This window comes from Lotus japonicus, chromosome 4 (assembly GCF_012489685.1).
Source record: "Lotus japonicus ecotype B-129 chromosome 4, LjGifu_v1.2".
Taxonomy (NCBI): domain Eukaryota; kingdom Viridiplantae; phylum Streptophyta; class Magnoliopsida; order Fabales; family Fabaceae; genus Lotus; species Lotus japonicus.
In genome coordinates this window covers 12,383,190-12,404,754 of record NC_080044.1, presented here as the reverse complement: position 1 = coordinate 12,404,754, position 21,565 = coordinate 12,383,190, and positions in this window count along the sequence as shown.

Genomic DNA, 21,565 nt, shown 5'->3' with positions numbered 1-21,565 from the left:
ATATATATGATAAATTAGTAAATTTTAGAAAATAAATAAAGATAAATTCATAATTTGGGGGGTCCTTATTAGTATTGGTAGTAATCGACAACAATCACAAGAAGAAATATTCTCGCGACAAAAAAGAAAAAAGTGGGAATGGTTTTTGTTTTTGACGGATGTTTTAGAATTGTAAGTTATTTATAATTTATATTTTATTCTTAATAAAGATAAGTATCAAAAAATACAGTGTACAAATTGTAGCATATATATGTAAATCATAACCAAAATGAATGCTACAGTTATTATCCTACGAAATGAGTCTCTTGATAGCTTATGAATTTAAATTTAAATAAAATAATTATTTTTCATTTATTTGCAATACAAGAAGTAGCCATTGTTGATTAATCATAGATGCAAAAAACATTGAAAAACAACACGAATTAAAACTTTATTCATACAACCATAACCAGTACACTTTGAAATTAAAGCCACAAGATTTTGGAAGTAGCGAAAATAAACATGTGAGCCTAAGATGTATTATTTGCATAAATGAAATAAAAATGTGAAGACTACTAAGCCATAATGGCTAAATATTGTGTCTTCACATTTACACAAAAAATAAAAATCATAAAACTAGATAGGGAGAGATCATGCATTCCCCCTACAAGCATTGCTAAGAGGCACATCATAATTTTCTCGAGATTATGGGTGTGAGACCCAAGTTTTTAAGCTTAGAATAAGTGGAAGAGATTTCCATTTACGATTAGGCTTGACGTATCGTGAAGGAAAACCTGAACGAGAGTTTATCGGAAGGTTCAAGGATTGCATTATGATCGATAAAAGATATAGCACGATCGTTTTACGCTTAAACCTAGGTCAGAAACCCTAGTATATAGCTAGTTTTCACTTTTAGGCACGACGGAAGTTAATTCCAAAAATCTTCAGAGAAATGTTAGAACTTCTCTTTTTCCATATATCACAATAGTTTCAAGGCGAAACTCTAGGATCTACGAACGTCCGATTCCAATCATCGGAAGTTTGCCGAAACCGAATCCGTGGTATTTCAAAACCCTAGAATCACCCGACTATGAAGACTTTTTCTATTCAGAGCTTCAAATGAATATTCTACACGCGTACACCCATTTATCTTGATGATTTCAATCTTTCTTCAGAAGGAAGTTTTCCATTCCGACATCCGATGCAAAAAGCAACTTATCGGGTAAAATAGTTTTATACCGACTATGCATTAGTTGCCAAAAATACAAGGAGACCTCTTTTTAGTTTTGGAATTCTTTCGCCAAAACCTATCTTAGAATTCATGGAGAATGACGCCGGAAAAATCAGATTCGCGAAACTTTCATTTTACCGCGTTTTGCCAACCTTTATATATAGCCAAGAAAGGAAGAAAAACACAAATTTTCCACCATTTTCCCCACCCAAACCCGCGGCCAAGAAGAAGAAGAAGGAGGAAGAGATTTTGTTCAATCCTTGCTTGATCGTCGATCAATCAGTTGCTGCTTCAAGGTTTCGAGGTATAGTCGCTAATCCTTACCTCTGATCGCTTTTTCCATAGCTTTTCTGTAGACTTTTCTGAGCTGATAGTTTATGGGTTTTTGCAAAACTATCCTGAATGTTTCATTTCTGATTCTAAACCTCTTCCTTATGTGCCCAAGATCACTTCTGCCGGATTAGATTTTCCGTTATGCCGCCGGATTTCCGCCGGAATCAATTTTAGCCTTAAATACCCATTTTTGGAGTTTTTGGAGTAAAGCTTCAACCTTTAGGCTGAAAACTATCGCCTTAGCTTAGTGCTAGTAGGATTAGTTGTCATAAACGTCGTTAGTAACGTCCCTGTCAAATTTGGTTTTTGGGATTTCAGTTTTAAAAATCCTAAGTTAAAAATCATGACCAAAATACCCCTGCGACAGTTTTTGATCCGATAATTTTTCCGAGTTCAGAATACCCTTAGTTACGGCTAATGATAGCATAGGAACCAAGTTTGATCGAAGAAAAATCGAGTCCCCTAATTACCTAAAGTGGCCGAACCTATTAAGGGGGGGAGGAGGAAATTTCCTTTTCCGAAAACTTGTCCTTTCGCGCTAGATTATCGTACCTCAGAGCCTGTAAATAACACACTCAGAAAAACACGTTAGAGTACCACAATTGTTCATATCAAAAAGGTTAACATGTAATCATCAAAACATAGAGTTGTACTACTAGATCAAAACTTGATCTTACACCCGTCACTGGAGGTTTACTCGTGACGAGGTTGCTCCTTACAGCGGGGGCTGTTTATATATTGTATATTAGTTTTATTACTTTTCACATTTGGGTTTTATTTAATTCAGTCTTGTCTTAGTTATTATATTAAAAAAAAATATTCACGTTTTTCCGCATTAAGTTTACTTTTGGTTACTAAAGTGACGCCACCGAAATCGGGGTGTTACATTGTGGTATCAGAGCACGGTCGAGTCTTTCGGGAGTTGTTGGGGAATAGGTCTTCTGTGCTAGGTTGTGTGACTCTGCAAAGAGTAAAAAAAATTGATTGTTTGCAAGCGATTTTTCGCTTAAAAATTGATTGAAGTTATTGCTTACTCATATTGTATAGTTATACTAGATGCTATCTTATGATGAGTACTAACTGTTTGTTTAACTTAACAGAACATGGTGAACACTAACCAATTAGCTGCGATGATGGCCACTATGGCCCAAGCCGTGACAGCGCAAGCAAACGATAATGCGATGAGGCGTGCTGCTGAGGAGGCACGTGAACAGCATCAGCGCCAGAGGGAAGTAACTCTGGACCAAAACAAAGGCCTGAATGATTTCAGGAGGCAAAACCCACCAAAGTTCTCTGGTGGTACCGACCCAGATAAAGCGGATCTCTGGATTCAGGAGATTGAGAAGATATTCGGCGTATTGCAGACTGTTGAAGGTGCCAAGGTGGGCATGGCAACTTACCTGCTGCTGGGGGATGCTGAGTACTGGTGGAGAGGCACCAGAGGGATTATGGAAGACAATCACGAAGAGATTAACTGGAACTCTTTCCGGACCGCATTCTTGGAAAAGTATTTTCCAACAAGTGCCCGGGATGAGAGGGAGGCGCAGTTTCTGACACTCCGTCAGGGAGGTATGTCAGTACCGGAATTTGCTTCGAAGCTGGAATCTTTGGCGAAGCATTTTCAATTCTTTCATGACCATGTGAATGAGCGCTACATGTGCAAGCGCTTTGTGAATGGACTGAGGCCTGATATTGAGGACTCAGTGAGGCCATTAGGAATCATGCATTTTCAGTCGTTGGTGGAGAAAGCCACGGAAGTGGAGCTGATGAAAAATAGGAGGTTGAACCGTGTTGGAACTGGAGGGCCGATGAGGTCGGGCTCTCAAAATTTTCAAAGCAAAGGAAAATTTCAGAGCAGGAGGCCATATCAACGTCCTGCTGGAGAAGGGTTTACTTCAGGATCTTACAGACCCATGACGGGTACTGCTGGTGGTTCTGGAGATCGGACTTTGAACAGGGAGATGACCTGTTTCAGATGTGGGAAGCCGGGGCACTATGTTAATGCTTGTCCCGACACGAGGCCCAAATGCTTTAATTGTAACAGAATGGGGCATAATGCCGGTCAGTGCAGAGCACCCAAGACGGAGCCAACCCTGAACACTGCTCGTGGAAAGCGTCCTGCTACTAAGGCAAGAGTCTACACCATGGACGGTGAGAGAGCTGAGGGGTTTGTCAGAGGAGAGCGCAAGAACGATGGTAACTTTCTAACCATTCTTTCTCATTCTAGTATAATACGCTCCATTACTCTCATAGCGCATGCAACACACCTATCTTACTTATATTGTTTGAGCTTTAACCTTATAGTTAGTACATCTATTAAGACTTTACTCAGTTATTGCTCGTATTTTAACTATAGAAGTACACGAGGTTTAGGATAACATGCTAAGCCTAGGAAGTAGTCTTCCACCGATACGTTTAAACGGAAGTATATTGTGGAGCCGACACAAGCTATTGAGCTGTATGACAGTAAGTTGAAGGATGAGATGACGAAATGACTGGTTAAGTCCCTTGAGGTATAGTTATGATTTGATCTTCTAGAGGTTAAGTCTTGATCTGTGTGAAGTGTTTAGGATTTCAATAAGTCGAAATTGGTTTGAGTGAGGAATGTTTTGAGGACGAAGACGACAATAATGGATTGTTGGATATTAAGAAGATGATTAGCTTATGAGTGGTCAATGAATTGATGATTAAGGGGATGAGTCTCGTCATGCACGAGGTATTAAGAGTCAAGTCGAGTTTTAAATTTGAACAGTGACTAAGTAGAAGATTGATTTCGTGGTGCGAGTGACGATAGTTACGAAGTTGGAAGTGACGTTAATGGACTATTAGATTCCAACGCAGTATTTCGTCTAGGAGTTATCAAGCGACCGAGTTGAGTTTGGATCATGAGTGAACATCACTAGGTCAAGTTGAGCATTCACTCCGGAACATAGAGGAGTACCGAGTTTCTAATCAGCATTTTGGACGAACAGAAGCAAAGGAGCAAGGGGTTAAGGTTGTGCGATTGCACGAATGCCAACAAATATTATTTCCAACGGAGACCCAACGCAAGTGGTCGAACCGGACAACATAGAGTTGGAAGATGATATGTCTTTTGAGGCGCCGTCGATCAACATGGGGACTAGAAGAGTGAAACAAATCAAAGGGAAAGCAGAGTGCTTTAGTGAAAGTTATTCGGAACAAAGACACGGACGGTGCTATAGGGAATTGGAGGAAAAGATCAAGGGAACAATATTCAGAACTTTTGCCGGACCTTAAGTTTCGAGGACGAAACTTTCTTTTTGGAGGGTAGTAATGTGAGACCCAAGTTTTTAAGCTTAGAATAAGTGGAAGAGATTTCCATTTACGATTAGGCTTGACGTATCGTGAAGGAAAACCTGAACGAGAGTTTATCGGAAGGAATATATTTATGAAGGAGAAAGTTCAGGAAAAGTTCAAGGATTGCATTATGATCGATAAAAGATATAGCACGATCGTTTTACGCTTAAACCTAGGTCAGAAACCCTAGTATATAGCTAGTTTTCACTTTTAGGCACGACGGAAGTTAATTCCAAAAATCTTCAGAGAAATGTTAGAACTTCTCTTTTTCCATATATCACAATCGTTTCGAGGCGAAACTCTAGGATCTACGAACGTCCGATTCCAATCATCGGAAGTTTGCCGAAACCGAATCCCTGGTATTTCAAAACCCTAGAATCACCCGACTATGAAGACTTTTTCTATTCAGAGCTTCAAATGAATATTCTACACGCGTACACCCATTTCTCTTGATGATTTCAATCTTTCTTCAGAAGGAAGTTTTCCATTCCGACATCCGATGCAAAAAGCAACTTATCGGGTAAAATAGTTTTATACCGACTATGCATTAGTTGCCAAAAATACAAGGAGACCTCTTTTTAGTTTTGGAATTCTTTCGCCAAAACCTATCTTAGAATTCATGGAGAATGACGCCGGAAAAATCAGATTCGCGAAACTTTCATTTTACCGCGTTTTGCCAACCTCTATATATAGCCAAGAAAGGAAGAAAAACACAAATTTTCCACCATTTTCCCCACCCAAACCCGCGGCCAAGAAGAAGAAGAAGGAGGAAGAGATTTTGTTCAATCCTTGCTTGATCGTCGATCAATCAGTTGCTGCTTCAAGGTTTCGAGGTATAGTCGCTAATCCTTACCTCTGATCGCTTTTTCCATAGCTTTTCTGTAGACTTTTCTGAGCTGATAGTTTATGGGTTTTTGCAAAACTATCCTGAATGTTTCATTTCTGATTCTAAACCTCTTCCTTATGTGCCCAAGATCACTTCTGCCGGATTAGATTTTCCGTTATGCCGCCGGATTTCCGCCGGAATCAATTTTAGCCTTAAATACCCATTTTTGGAGTTTTTGGAGTAAAGCTTCAACCTTTAGGCTGAAAACTATCGCCTTAGCTTAGTGCTAGTAGGATTAGTTGTCATAAACGTCGTTAGTAACGTCCCTGTCAAATTTGGTTTTTGGGATTTCAGTTTTAAAAATCCTAAGTTAAAAATCATGACCAAAATACCCCTGCGACAGTTTTTGATCCGATAATTTTTCCGAGTTCAGAATACCCTTAGTTACGGCTAATGATAGCATAGGAACCAAGTTTGATCGAAGAAAAATCGAGTCCCCTAATTACCTAAAGTGGCCGAACCTATTAAGGGGGGGAGGAGGAAATTTCCTTTTCCGAAAACTTGTCCTTTCGCGCTAGATTATCGTACCTTAGAGTATAGATTACTTCGAGTAACCTTAGTAAGTATCGATAGCTTAGTTTTCGATAGATTCTGATAGTATTTCTGTGGTTTTGCTCTAAAGGTGATTTTGAGGAATTCCCAGAGGAGCAAGCCTTTGATTGTGAACAAGTGTTAGGAGATCGTCCTGGAGAATCTACAGGTGAGGGCTTCTCACTGAATCTCTAGTTAATGCTTAGGGTCGATGTTTTCGACATTGTTTACTGTTTATGCACTGGATTGTGTGTGATTGGAAAATGTTTTCTGAGGCTTCGGCTGACAATGTAGATGATTCATCTACTGAATGTTTTTGAGATTGACTTACATGCTATGTGCTATGTGGGTAATCTAGGATGTGTGGTGCATGCTTTATATGCTAAGTGCTATGTGGTTATTGCTTAATATGTTGATATATGGCATGTTGATTGATTGTGCTGAGTTATTTATGGTTATGCAATGAAATCTGAGTTTCTGAAAAGTGAGAATAGCGGGCAGGTCATGCCGATTTTATTTTGAGAATTTTGAGAAAGTTTGATAGGACGAATGAGATTCGGACCTTGTTATGGTGTTTCATGGATCGAGACATTCTCTGGTGTCATTTGGGGATTGGGAGATCCCGAGAACTTATAGGATTTGCGATAAGACTAAAAAGGATATTATTTTGAAAAGAAAACTCATAAGACATTAAACAACCTCTAAATCTTCAATTAATGATAATAAACTCGAAAGGAAGCTTCGGATGCAAATCTTAGTCTTTGGAAAACGAGAAGTGTCGTTGGATCCAATCGTTGAGGAAGCTGAGAAGTGTTGAGTATGTTGATGCTCTTGTGCTGTTGGAGTAGCTATGCGTTGTTGGGCTATCCTGGGGATAAGTCCGGGAAACCGTTAGTTTCCGAGAGTGTAATACTCTGTGCTCGTTGAGCAGTTGTGACCATCGGATTGAGATGAGTCGGATGATTTGGAGATCATCATGAGTTACTATGTTGATGTGAAGAAGTGTCTTTTGTCGCAGAATCGACTTTACCTTAGGGTAAGCTTTTAGAGACATTAATTTAGCTAGAACACGTGGCGACGTGTCGAGTGAGATTCGGAGACGTTGTTTGACTAATCATCCTGCATTCATGCAACATTAATGGGGTATTAACACAGGACGTACTCTGGACCTCGTCGGATTCCAAAATGGTCATAAGACCCGGATTTCCGTGTAAGAACGTTTGTAGACGTCTCTTGTAGCAGACCGAAATGGCAGACCTACGGGTTACGGCTGATCTGGTTACCTTGGTTTGGTGTAAGAGACACGCGGGCAGAATGGTCCCACCGTTGCTGGTGCTAGGATTGATCCGGTTGATGTCCATCCCAGAGGCACGCGAGTAGAATGGTCCCACCGTTGCTGGTGCTAGGATTGACTCGTTTGATGTCCATACCTATGTTTGGTGTAAGAGGCACGCGGGCAGAATGGTCCCACCGTTGCTGGTGCTAGGATTGATCCGTTTGATGTCCATCCGTTCCGGATTGCATATTGGTTGACTGGGTTAACCTGCATATCATTTCATGCAACATGCATACTGACTTAGTTGTTGAGTGTGTTTGATACTTGTTAATTCTACTTGAGGCATGTTAACTGTGATTTATTGCTGTTTACATTCATTGTGAAATATACAACCCTAGGATGTAATCCCTAGTTATAAGCCTAAGTGGCTAATCTTTTATCGGTATCTATTGGTGGTATTATTTATATAATTCTTTGGAGTTGACCCTCGCGTCTTCTGTGTGTGCTTTGGCGGACAAACGCCCTTTGTCAGATGTCTTTGGCGGACTGGTTCACGACGGTTCACCCTTCGGGGGGGACTAGGGTTGGGATGCTGGAACAGGAGCGCATCACGGTAGCGAGAGGAGGACGGATGGTGTACATAGAGTAGGTCGTTCTGGATTTCGAATTCGGACGACGATCATGCTAGCATATAGGTCTTAGTGCTGGTGTGAGCTCCTCGAGATGGGATTAGTGTAGGAGTAGAGTCTTAGCTCTGAACATCATTTGTTTTCTTTGGGGACAGGGTAGTTTCCCACCTATAGCTTTTTGTGTGGTTTCCTTACGGGAATCACAGAGAGTTGGTTGGACTTAGGAGGTCTTATTTTCAGACCATTGGGTCAACTTATTCTCAGTTTTGAGGGATGGTGTTGCGGACACTTCACCCTTTCATTCGGTTTGTACATATTGCCTACGGACGCTACTCTTCTATTACCCGTTGAAGGTATGAAAAACGGTAGAAAGGGGGGGGTTTGAATAACGTTTTCAAGATAAAACTTCCACCTTAAAGATTTTGACAAATCTTTCGAGAACTTAAGTGCTAAGAATAAGAGATAGAAAAGCACACAAGGATTTTTATCCTGGTTCACTTGATAAATCACTCAAGCTACTCCAGTCCACCCGTTAAGGTGATTTCTTCCTTCTTAGAATGAAGGCAATCCACTAATCAGGTAAGAGTTACAACTGCACTTGAAACCTAGAAGTGACTAACAATTACACTGACTTAGCTCACACTAAGATTCACTCTCTTAGTCTTCTCTAGGATCCGATCAACCTTGATCTCCTAAAGGAAAACTATACAACTGTATATGAAGTTCTTGTTTACAAAGAAAGTGCTTCTAAAAAGCTTATAGTAAACACAATGAAATTCAGGATGAAAGAGAGCTTAGAAGAATTTGAATTTGTCTTGCGCGTATGTGAATACTTCTAGCCGCTTCTTTCAGTCTTTAGCCTCTTATATACTCCAAGGATTAGGGTTGAACGTTGCATGGGAAATGCTACCGTTGGAGGGCAGTTCTGGAAGTTCCAGCTTCTGCTATGGCTGAGAACGTTAGGTAGGTCGTCAGGATGGTACAGTTGCTTTTGTACTTGGATAGTGACATGACCTTTAAACCTAGGAGACTTCTGATCAGGGGAATGCTTCATGTTGGAACTTGTGAAGCCGGTTGATCAGAGTCAGAGGGAAAGCACAGATCCTCTGACCATTGTATCTTCTGATTCTGAACTCAGAGGGAAGTACATGGTCTTCAGAGTTTCTTGCTTCTGGACTTCAGAGTTTCCACTATTCAGCTTCTGTATCTTCAGAGTCTTCTACACCATCAGAACATCTGAACCTTCAGTGTTTCTAGGTTATCAGAACTTCTGGATCTTCAGAGCTTCTAGTGACTGAGTCCACATCAGAGTTTGTGTAGCTTCAGAACTTCTGAAGCTTTTCCACTGTTCATGTTGAACATGGTCAATGCGAAAGCGTTGCTTGGGTCACTCTTTAAGCACAGTGCTTCTGATTTGTGTGAGATTGAATAGAGGTCAGAGCCTGTAAATAACACACTCAGAAAAACACGTTAGAGTACCACAATTGTTCATATCAAAAAGGTTAACATGTAATCATCAAAACATAGAGTTGTACTACTAGATCAAAACTTGATCTTACAATCTCCCCCTTTTTGATGATGACAAAACTAAGATTTTTGATGAACAATTCTTAAACATTAAACTGAATTCACTCAAATTTTAGAGATATAGAATAAGACTTATCCTGATGTGAATAGTTTATCTTGCTCATTCTGAATTCAAGTCACTGCTTGATTCTGAGCTTAGCTCCCCCTGAATCTAATACTTGATGAAAACGTTAGAAGAGTCTAGATTCTGAGCTAAATAATATAAGAGTTCAGAGTGAAAAACTTATGACATAGATGAAAATAGAGTAATCAGAGCGCATAAGTAATCAGAGTCAACTGACAAGGTATCAGAGTCTTGGGTATTTGAGTCAAACTAAAATCACTTCAGAAGAAGTGAAATGTATTCCTTGTATTTGCCCAGTGACACATCTATGGTCATAAAGGTGGAACTCTTAAATTCTCCAAAAGAAAAAATAAGTCACACTAACACATCTTACACATCAAAAACTGGTTTGTACTCCCCCTTTTTGTCATAAGCAAAAAGCTTGGGGTGTGAAAAACTTAGCTTGAAGTACAACGTACTCCCCCTTAGAGAAGGTCTAAGTTTAAAGAAAATTAAAACGATGCATGAATCAGAGTTAGGCGAAGTAAATAGAAGAGTTAATGCACAAGAGGAACGTTTACCACCGGCCAAGGGAGTAAAGAAAAGGGTCAGTTACCAAGAACTTAACCTCGAGAAACCGTAGGAGCATTAACTTTCAGAGAGAAGGTGAAGCCTATATAAAGCGATGGAGAATGGGGTAAGCTTCACAACTCGAATAATACCAAAAAAAATGGCATCATACATGATCGCATTAGAGGAGCTGAGAAAGAGAGCCTTCGAAGAGGACTTGTTCCTCAACATTAGGCATCCAGAGGGTACAACAACCATCTCAGAGCTAACACGGACACTGCTGGAGGAGGACCTGCGTCCAGAGTTGAAGAAAGACATGAGGAAATTCCTTGCCTTCGTGGAGGAAGTACAAGAACTCAGCCAGCTTGAACTAAAGCTGCTGGAAGAAAAGGAAATTATAGAGAAGAAGCTCAGGACTTCAGAAGAAATTCTGGAGAGGGATGAGCAGATTGTCAATCTCAACAACATCCAGTATTCACTGGATCGTCTGGAGAAGGAGAGGTCAGAGCAGCGCCAGGAGTGCAGAAGAATGAGGAGGGATCCTCCATTCTAGGTTTTTAGGAAAAAGAAAAAAATGTATGATGTAAACGCAGTTTATTATGAATAAAAAAAAATTTTGCAAACATAATGTCAGATATATATGTGCATAGATAATCACAAACGAGCAAAGTAAAGATTAACAAGAAAGAACCAGTGTTTAACGAAATAAAACAAAGGTAAAGAAAAATAAAAACGAAGAGATCCTGAAGCTAGGATTTATCAGATCGACGCAGAAGTTCCATCATCATTTGCTTCATTTCAACCAGCATAGACTCATGAGTGGCAAGACGTTGTTCCACGGTGTCGAGTCTGGATGAGCTGGATTGAGTAGAGCTAGAAGGAACAGTCTGAGCAGCTTGAGGAGCCGGAATGGAAGCAGAAGCAACAGGAGTAAAAACCACTGGTGCAAGTGCTTGGCATCTAAGTGCTTCAGCTTCAGCTTCAAGTCTTACTGCCTCTAACCGAGCGTGTTCAGCCTGAGCTGCTGCTTGACGTGCAGCTTCTTCTGCTTGTTCTTTCTTTCTTCTGGCCTCTTCAATAGCTTCGAGAAGCTTGTGTCTCTGTTGTTGTTCATGAAGAGCCACTCTTCTGGCAAACCTCTGCTTAGTAGCAGCTATCCTTTGATCCCTTTCAGCAATAAGATGACTCATCATAGCAGGAACCTGAGCAACTAACCAAGTACTCAGATTATCCCATTCCTCAGCAACAGAGTCAGGATTCTCACTCAGGTCAGTGTGACCTTGCACGTTGCGTAGCATCAAGGAAGCTTCGTGATTAAACACATTGATGCACTCAGAGAGAGAGGTGGGTCTGAGGTGAGTGTAAGGAACTATGGAGAGGTATTGGTCTGGAGAGGTTGGGTGATTGCTGCTATGAGCTTCAGAGACACCTTGGGGAGAGCCAATGTCACAGGTTTGGTCATGAGGTTTAGAGGCTCCAAGGTGTGGTTCAGAAGTTTCAGCTAGAGGATTGGGTGATCTAACCGAAGAGTGGTTAGACACAGATTGTTCTGGGTCTGGTTGAACTGGCTCTTGTGGGATAGGGTCAGGTTGAGCCTGTTGAGCCAAGGGGTCTGCCTCATGTAAGGGATTGGCCAAGATAGGTTCATCTGGGTCAACTAGACGTTCAGGTCTAGGGCCAGGATATCTCCTAGGGCTTGGACACGTGAGGTAATATTCTTCTAAGGTAGACACCTTTTCTTTTCTGACCTCCATAAATTTTCTAATGGATTCAGAGTTATTGGAGGGAGAAGAGTCAGCAACATTAGTTGGGAAGGATACAGGTGTATAGTGTAAGATCAAGTTTTGATCTAGTAGTACAACTCTAGGTTTTGATGATTACATGTTAACCTTTTTGATATGAACAATTGTGGTACTCTAACGTGTTTTTCTGAGTGTGTTATTTACAGGCTCTGACCTCTATTCAATCTCACACAAATCAGAAGCACTGTGCTTAAAGAGTGACCCAAGCAACGCTTTCGCATTGACCATGTTCAACATGAACAGTGGAAAAGCTTCAGAAGTTCTGAAGCTACACAAACTCTGATGTGGACTCAGTCACTAGAAGCTCTGAAGATCCAGAAGTTCTGATAACCTAGAAACACTGAAGGTTCAGATGTTCTGATGGTGTAGAAGACTCTGAAGATACAGAAGCTGAATAGTGGAAACTCTGAAGTCCAGAAGCAAGAAACTCTGAAGACCATGTACTTCCCTCTGAGTTCAGAATCAGAAGATACAATGGTCAGAGGATCTGTGTTTTCCCTCTGACTCTGATCAACCGGCTTCACAAGTTCCAACATGAAGCATTCCCCTGATCAGAAGTCTCCTAGGTTTAAAGGTCATGTCACTATCCAAGTACAAAAGCAACTGTACCATCCTGACGACCTACCTAACGTTCTCAGCCATAGCAGAAGCTGGAATTTCCAGAACTGCCCTCCAACGGTAGCATTTCCCATGCAATGTTCAACCCTAATCCTTGGAGTATATAAGAGGCTGAAGACTGAAAGAAGCGGCTAGAAGCATTCACATACGCGCAAGACAAATTCAAATTCTTCTAAGCTTTCTTTCATCCTGAATTTCATTGTGTTTACTATAAGCTTTTTAGAAGCACTTTCTTTGTAAACAAGAACTTCATATACAGTTGTATAGTTTTCCTTTAGGAGATCAAGGTTGATCGGATCCTAGAGAAGACTAAGAGAGTGAATCTTAGTGTGAGCTAAGTCAGTGTAATTGTTAGTCACTTGTAGGTTTCAAGTGCAGTTGTAACTCTTACCTGATTAGTGGATTGCCTTCATTCTAAGAAGGAAGAAATCACCTTAACGGGTGGACTGGAGTAGCTTGAGTGATTTATCAAGTGAACCAGGATAAAAATCCTTGTGTGCTTTTCTATCTCTTATTCTTAGCACTTAAGTTCTCAAAAGATTTGTCAAAATCTTTAAGGTGGAAGTTTTATCTTGAAAACGTTATTCAAACCCCCCCCCCTTTCTACCGTTTTTCATACCTTCAATTGGTATCAGAGCGCAAGTTCTGATTACCACACCTAACAGTGTTCAGTGATCCGGGCCGGTGTGAAAAACAATGGCTGCCACCACCAGTGAAACTCAAAGAGATGGTTACAATGCAAAGCCTCCTATGTTCGACGGTCAAAGGTTCGAATATTGGAAAGATAGACTGGAAAGTTTCTTTCTGGGTTTCGATGCAGATCTCTGGGATATTATTGTGGATGGCTACGAGCGTCCAGTTGATGCAGATGGCAAGAAGATCCCAAGGTCAGAGATGACTGCAGATCAAAAGAAGCTGTACTCACAACATCACAAAGCAAGAGCAATTCTTCTAAGTGCTATTTCTTATGAAGAGTACCAGAAGATTACAGATCGTGAGTTTGCAAAAGGCATTTTTGAATCTCTGAAGATGTCTCTTGAAGGAAACAAGAAAGTCAAAGAATCAAAGGCATTGTCTTTGATCCAAAAGTATGAATCCTTCATCATGGAGCCAAATGAGTCCATTGAAGAAATGTTCTCCAGATTTCAGTTGCTTGTAGCTGGCATACGACCTCTCAACAAGAGCTACACAACAAAAGATCATGTCATAAGGGTCATCAGGTGTCTTCCTGAAAGTTGGATGCCCTTGGTGACTTCAATAGAGCTCACGAGAGATGTTGAGCGTATGAGTTTAGAAGAACTCATCAGCATACTAAAGTGCCATGAGCTGAAGCGCTCTGAGATGCAAGATCTGAGGAAAAAGTCTATAGCCTTGAAATCCAAATCTGAGAAGGCTAAAGCTGAAAAGTCAAAAGCTCTCCAAGCTGAAGCAGAAGAATCTGAAGAAGCATCAGAAGATTCTGATGAAGATGAGCTGACTCTGATCTCCAAGAGACTCAACCGCATCTGGAAGCACAGGCAGAGCAAGTACAAAGGCTCTGGAAAGGCAAAAGGAAAGTATGAGTCCTCAGGCCAGAAGAAGTCATCAATCAAGGAAGTCACATGTTTTGAGTGCAAAGAATCAGGGCACTACAAAAGTGATTGTCCAAAGTTGAAGAAGGACAAGAAGCCAAAGAAGCACTTCAAGACAAAGAAGAGTCTGATGGTAACCTTTGATGAATCAGAGTCAGAGGATGTTGACTCTGATGGTGAAGTCCAAGGACTTATGGCTATTGTCAAAGACAAAGAAGCAGAGTCAAAGGAAGCTGTTGACTCTGACTCAGAATCAGAAGGAGATCCTAACTCAGACGATGAAAATGAGGTATTCGCTTCTTTCTCTACCTCTGAATTGAAACATGCCTTGTCTGATATCATGGATAAGTATAACTCTTTATTGTCTAAGCATAAGAAGTTGAAAAAGAACTTATCTGCTGTTTCTCAAACTCCTTCTGAACATGAAAAGGTTATTTCTGATTTAAAAAATGATAATCATGCTTTGATCAATTCTAACTCTTTGCTTAAGAACCAGATTGCTAAGTTAGAAGAAATAGTTGCTTGTGATGCCTCTGATTGTAGAAATGAATCTAAGTATGAAAAGTCTTTTCAAAGATTCCTGGCTAAAAGCGTAGATAGAAGCTTAATGGCTTCAATGATCTATGGCGTAAGCAGAAATGGAATGCATGGCATTGGCTACTCTAAACCAATTAGAAATGAGCCCTCTGTGTCTAAAGCTAAATCTTTGTACGAATGCTTTGTTCCCTCTGGTACCATATTGCCTGACCTTTTACCTGCTAAAGTTGCTAAAACTCCTCTTCAAAAGGGATCTTTCTCTATGTCTAAATATCATGCAAATATTCCTTTAAAATATCATGTTGAGACACCCAAGGTGATCAGAACCTCTGGGGTAACTAACAAGAGAGGACCCAGAAAATGGGTACCTAAGGATAAGATTATCTATGTTGCAGATATCCTTGATAGCTCCACTGAAACACCAATCATGGTATCTGGACAGTGGATGCTTGCGTCACATGACGGGAGAAAGGCGTATGTTCCAAGAGCTAAAACTTAAGCCTGGAGGCGAAGTTGGCTTTTGAGGAAATGAAAAGGGTAAAATTGTTGGTACTGGTACTATTTGTGTAGATAGTAGTCCATGCATTGACAATGTGTTATTGGTAGACGGCTTAACACATAACTTATTGTCTATAAGTCAATTAGCTGACAAGGGTTATGATGTTATATTCAATCAAAAGTCCTGCCGGGCTGTAAGTCAGATCGATGGCTTTGTTCTGTTTAACAGCAAGAGGAAGAACAACATTTATAAGATCAGATTATCTGAGTTGGAGGCTCAGAATGTGAAGTGCCTTCTCTCTGTTAATGAAGAGCAGTGGGTATGGCATAGACGGTTAGGGCATGCCAGTATGAGAAAGATTTCTCAACTGAGCAAGCTAAACCTTGTCAGGGGCTTACCCAATCTGAAGTTCGCTTCAGACGCTCTTTGTGAAGCATGTCAGAAAGGCAAATTCACTAAAGTCCCTTTCAAGGCAAAGAATGTTGTCTCAACCTCAAGGCCGTTGGAACTTCTGCATATCGACCTTTTTGGACCAGTGAAAACTGAGTCTATAGGTGACAAGAGATATGGGATGGTTATCGTTGATGACTATAGCCGCTGGACATGGGTAAAGTTTCTAACCCGCAAGGATGAGTCTCATGCTGTGTTCTCTACCTTCATAGCCCAAGTGCAAAATGAGAAGGCTTGTAGGATTGTGCGTGTCAGAAGTGACCATGGTGGAGAGTTTGAGAATGACAAGTTTGAGAGTCTGTTTGATTCCTATGGAATCGCACATGATTTCTCTTGTCTCAGAACTCCTCAACAAAATGGTGTTGTTGAGAGGAAGAACAGAACTCTTCAGGAGATGGCTAGAACCATGCTCCAAGAAACTGGCATGGCTAAGCACTTTTGGGCAGAGGCAGTAAATACAGCATGTTACATTCAGAACAGAATCTCTGTGAGACCAATTCTGAATAAGACTCCCTATGAATTGTGGAAGAACATAAAACCCAACATTTCTTATTTTCATCCTTTTGGTTGTGTTTGCTATGTTCTTAATACTAAGGATAGATTGCATAAATTTGATGCTAAATCTTCTAAATGTCTTTTACTTGGTTATTCTGAAAGATCTAAGGGTTTTAGATTTTATAATACTGATGCTAAGACTATTGAAGAGTCTATCCATGTTAGATTTGAAGATAAGCTTGACTCTGACCAGTCAAAGCTAATTGAGAAGTTTGCAGATATGAGCATAAATGTTTCTGACCAAGGCAAAGCTCCAGAGGAAGCTGAGCCAGAGGAAGATGAACCAGAAGAAGAAGCTGGTCCCTCTGATTCACAAACTCTGAAGAAGAGCAGAATCACTGCAGCTCATCCTAAGGAATTGATTCTGGGAAACAAAGACGAACCAGTCAGAACCAGATCTGCCTTCAGACCCTCTGAAGAGACCTTGCTTAGTCTGAAAGGATTGGTGTCCTTAATTGAACCCAAGTCCATAGATGAAGCTCTTCAAGACAAGGATTGGATTCTGGCTATGGAAGAAGAATTGAATCAATTCTCCAAGAACGATGTTTGGAGCTTAGTGAAGAAGCCTGAGAGTGTCCATGTAATTGGAACAAAATGGGTGTTCAGAAACAAGCTAAATGAGAAAGGAGATGTAGTCAGAAACAAGGCAAGGCTAGTTGCTCAAGGCTACAGTCAACAGGAATGAATTGACTACACTGAAACATTTCCTCCAGTAGCAAGACTAGAAGCAATCAGACTGTTGATCTCCTTCTCAGTAAATCACAACATAGTTCTTCATCAGATGGATGTGAAAAGTGCCTTCCTAAATGGTTACATTTCAGAGGAAGTTTATGTTCATCAACCACCAGGTTTTGAAGATGAGAAGAGACCAGACCATGTGTTCAAATTGAAGAAATCACTCTATGGTCTGAAGCAAGCTCCCAGAGCATGGTATGAGAGACTCAGCTCATTCCTTCTGGAAAATGAGTTTGTAAGGGGTAAAGTAGATACAACTCTCTTTTGCAAAACTTATAAAGATGATATCTTAATTGTGCAAATCTATGTTGATGATATTATATTCGGTTCTGCTAACCAATCTCTATGCAAAGAATTTTCAAAGATGATGCAGGCTGAATTTGAGATGAGTATGATGGGAGAACTAAAGTACTTTCTGGGAATACAAGTTGATCAAACACCAGAAAGAACATATATCCATCAGAGCAAGTACACTAAAGAACTTCTGAAGAAATTCAATATGCTGGAATCAACAGTGGCCAAAACTCCAATGCATCCAACATGCATTCTGGAGAAAGAAGATGAAAGTGGTAAAGTATGTCAGAAGCTCTATCGTGGCATGATAAGTTCCCTTCTATACTTGACTGCATCTAGGCCAGATATATTATTTAGTGTTCATTTATGTGCTCGTTTCCAATCAGACCCAAGGGAAACCCACTTAACTGCTGTTAAGAGGATCCTAAGGTATCTGAAAGGCACCACTAACCTTGGCTTGATGTATAAGAAAACATCAGAGTATAAGCTTTCAGGTTATTGTGATGCTGATTATGCTGGAGATAGAACAGAGAGAAAAAGTACTTCTGGAAATTGTCAATTTCTAGGAAGCAATCTAGTCTCATGGGCAAGCAAGAGACAATCAACCATTGCACTATCCACTGCAGAGGCAGAATATATCTCAGCAGCAATATGCAGCACTCAGATGCTCTGGATGGAACATCAGCTGGAGGATTATCAGATCCTTGAGAGCAATATCCCAATCTATTGTGATAACACTGCTGCAATCTCATTGAGTAAGAATCTTATCCTACATTCAAGGGCTAAGCATATTGAGGTAAAATATCACTTTATTAGAGATTATGTACAGAAGAGCGTACTTCTTCTGAAGTTTGTTGATACTGACCATCAATGGGCAGATATCTTTACAAAGCCCTTAACAGAGGATAGATTTAATTTTATTCTGAAAAATCTGAACATGGACTTTTGTCCAGAGTGAAGATGGATCAGAACCTCTGACTATGATACTTCTTGATCAGAAGATGTCAAGTCCATAAGGTAACTCAATCAGAGTGTGTGTACCCATTGGTACTGACTCTGAAGCTGAGACAGCAACACGTGTGTCAGTATTTCTGATGCATAGTTCCTTGTGCCCGTGTGACAGTCTGTCATGATGCGTGTAGATGTGCTTCTCTCCTGTGTGTGATACGTGTATTTACTGTTACTATCTATCTTTAATTTTCAACCTTTGATTTTAAATTGCTTTTTGAATCAACAACGGTTATTTGTCAAAACCCACTATACACACACGATCTCCTTCACTTTCGGCTTTTACTCTCTCTCTCTTCTGCAATTTCAAAACCGCTTACCCTCGATTTCTTTCTCGCTCTCTCTTCATCTTTCAACCTTCATCTTCTACCTAAACCTTCAACCGCTCCAAAAATGGTGAGTCAAACCAGAAGAGCTACTGCAGATGCAACCCAGTTCCCTCATATGGTAGTTGGTCAAGCTACAGGTCAAAGGGGTCCTGAGAATCCGAATCAAGATCAAGGTCAAGCTCAAGAGCAGATTATTCCGATTGCAGAACGGGGCTGTGCCGTTCACTGCGTCTATGCTCCTGAGGAACTTCAAGTACTGGCAGAATGGAGATTTGACCTCGACAATCTTGCTACAAATGGGTATGATCTTCGTCCTGATGTCCAGGCTCAAGGCTGGGAAAATTACTTCAACAGGCTTCGAGGACCGGTGTATGACAAACTGATCAAGGAATTCTGGAAGCACGCCGACTGCGATGATACTCAGGTGGTATCTCACATTCTTGGAAGGAAGATCATCATTACTGAGAAGTCCTTCGTGAATCTTCTGGGTGCAGAAACTGCAAATGGGTATATTTCAACTGACAGAATCGAAGCTGAAGCCCAACACCAAGGATACAATCAACAAGGCCCTGTACACCACATACAAACCGGGCAAAACTGATTACAAGGTGCTGGACCTTCATCCCAAGCTCAGAATCTAGCACAAGATTCTGCTCAACTGCATAAACCAGAGACCAAAGGGCAGTTCCCCAGACTACATCAACTTCAACCAGAAGGCAATGTTGTTTTTCATCCAAGACAAGAAGAAGATCTGCCTTCCCTACTTCCTGTTCTCCTACTTGAAGGAGTGTATCCGGAAGTCTAGGACTACTGCCTCCATCAAGTCAGCAATCAAGTATATCCCTTTTGGGAGATTGTTGTCTGATCTCTTCATTGAGAGTGGCCTCATTAAGATCTGGTCAATGCTGGATGCACAGAGGATCTGACCACCATTGTCAGTGATGTCTTCACTGCAAATTCTCTGAAGAAAATGGGTCTAGTCAAGAAGAAGATTGCTCCTGCCCATGAAGACACATCTTCTGAAATCAGAAGTAGAAGGGTGCCTTTGAATGACTACCCTCTGTGGACACAGGCAGACAATCCTGAAGCCATTAGGTGCTATGTTGAAGACCTAAGAGCTCAAGGCTATGAAATATGCTTCAGAACCAACCTACAGGACCCTCTGATCCAACCTCACCTATCACCATCCAGTATAACCCATTAACTTCTGAACCCATCATCCCTGAACAAACAGAGCCCAACCAAACAGAACCTGGACCCAGAACCTCTGATCACTCTGTCCCAAGAGCATCAGAACGTCTGGCTCCTAGAACTACTGATACAGACTCTTCCACAGCCTATACACCTGTATCCTTCCCAACTAATGTTGCTGACTCTTCTCCCTCCAATAACTCTGAATCCATTAGAAAATTTATGGAGGTCAGAAAAGAAAAGGTGTCTACCTTAGAAGAATATTACCTCACGTGTCCAAGCCCTAGGAGATATCCTGGCCCTAGACCTGAACGTCTAGTTGACCCAGATGAACCTATCTTGGCCAATCCCTTACATGAGGCAGACCCCTTGGCTCAACAGGCTCAACCTGACCCTATCCCACAAGAGCCAGTTCAACCAGACCCAGAACAATCTGTGTCTAACCACTCTTCGGTTAGATCACCCAATCCTCTAGTTGAAACTTCTGAACCACACCTTGGAGCCTCTGAACCTCATGACCAAACCTATGACATTGGCTCTCCCCAAGGTGTCTCTGAAGCTCACAGCAGCAATCACCCAACCTCTCCAGACCAATACCTCTCCATAGTTCCCTACACTCACCTCAGACCCACCTCTCTCTCTGAGTGCATCAATGTGTTTAATCACGAAGCTTCCTTGATGCTACGCAACGTGCAAGGTCACACTGACCTGAGTGAGAATCCTGACTCTGTTGCTGAGGAATGGGATAATCTGAGTACTTGGTTAGTTGCTCAGGTTCCTGCTATGATGAGTCATCTTATTGCTGAAAGGGATCAAAGGATAGCTGCTACTAAGCAGAGGTTTGCCAGAAGAGTTGCTCTACATGAACAACAACAGAGACACAAGCTTCTCGAAGCTATTGAAGAGGCCAGAAGAAAGAAAGAACAAGCAGAAGAAGCTGCACGTCAAGCAGCAGCTCAGGCTGAACACGCTCGGTTAGAGGCAGTAAGACTTGAAGCTGAAGCTGAAGCACTTAGATGCCAAGCACTTGCACCAGTGGTTTTTACTCCTGTTGCTTCTGCTTCCATTCCGGCTCCTCAAGCTGCTCAGACTGTTCCTTCTAGCTCTACTCAATCCAACTCATCCAGACTCGACACCGTGGAACAACGTCTTGCCACTCATGAGTCTATGCTGGTTGAAATGAAGCAAATGATGATGGAACTTCTGCGTCGATCTGATAAATCCTAGCTTCAGGATCTCTTCGTTTTTATTTTTCTTTACCTTTGTTTTATTTCGTTAAACACTGGTTCTTTCTTGTTAATCTTTACTTTGCTCGTTTGTGATTATCTATGCACATATATATCTGACATTATGTTTGCAAAATTTTTTTTTATTCATAATAAACTGCGTTTACATCATACATTTTTTTCTTTTTCCTAAAAACCTAGAATGGAGGATTCCTCCTCATTCTTCTGCACTCCTGGCGCTGCTCTGACCTCTCCTTCTCCAGACGATCCAGTGAATACTGGATGTTGTTGAGATTGACAATCTGCTCATCCCTCTCCAGAATTTCTTCTGAAGTCCTGAGCTTCTTCTCTATAATTTCCTTTTCTT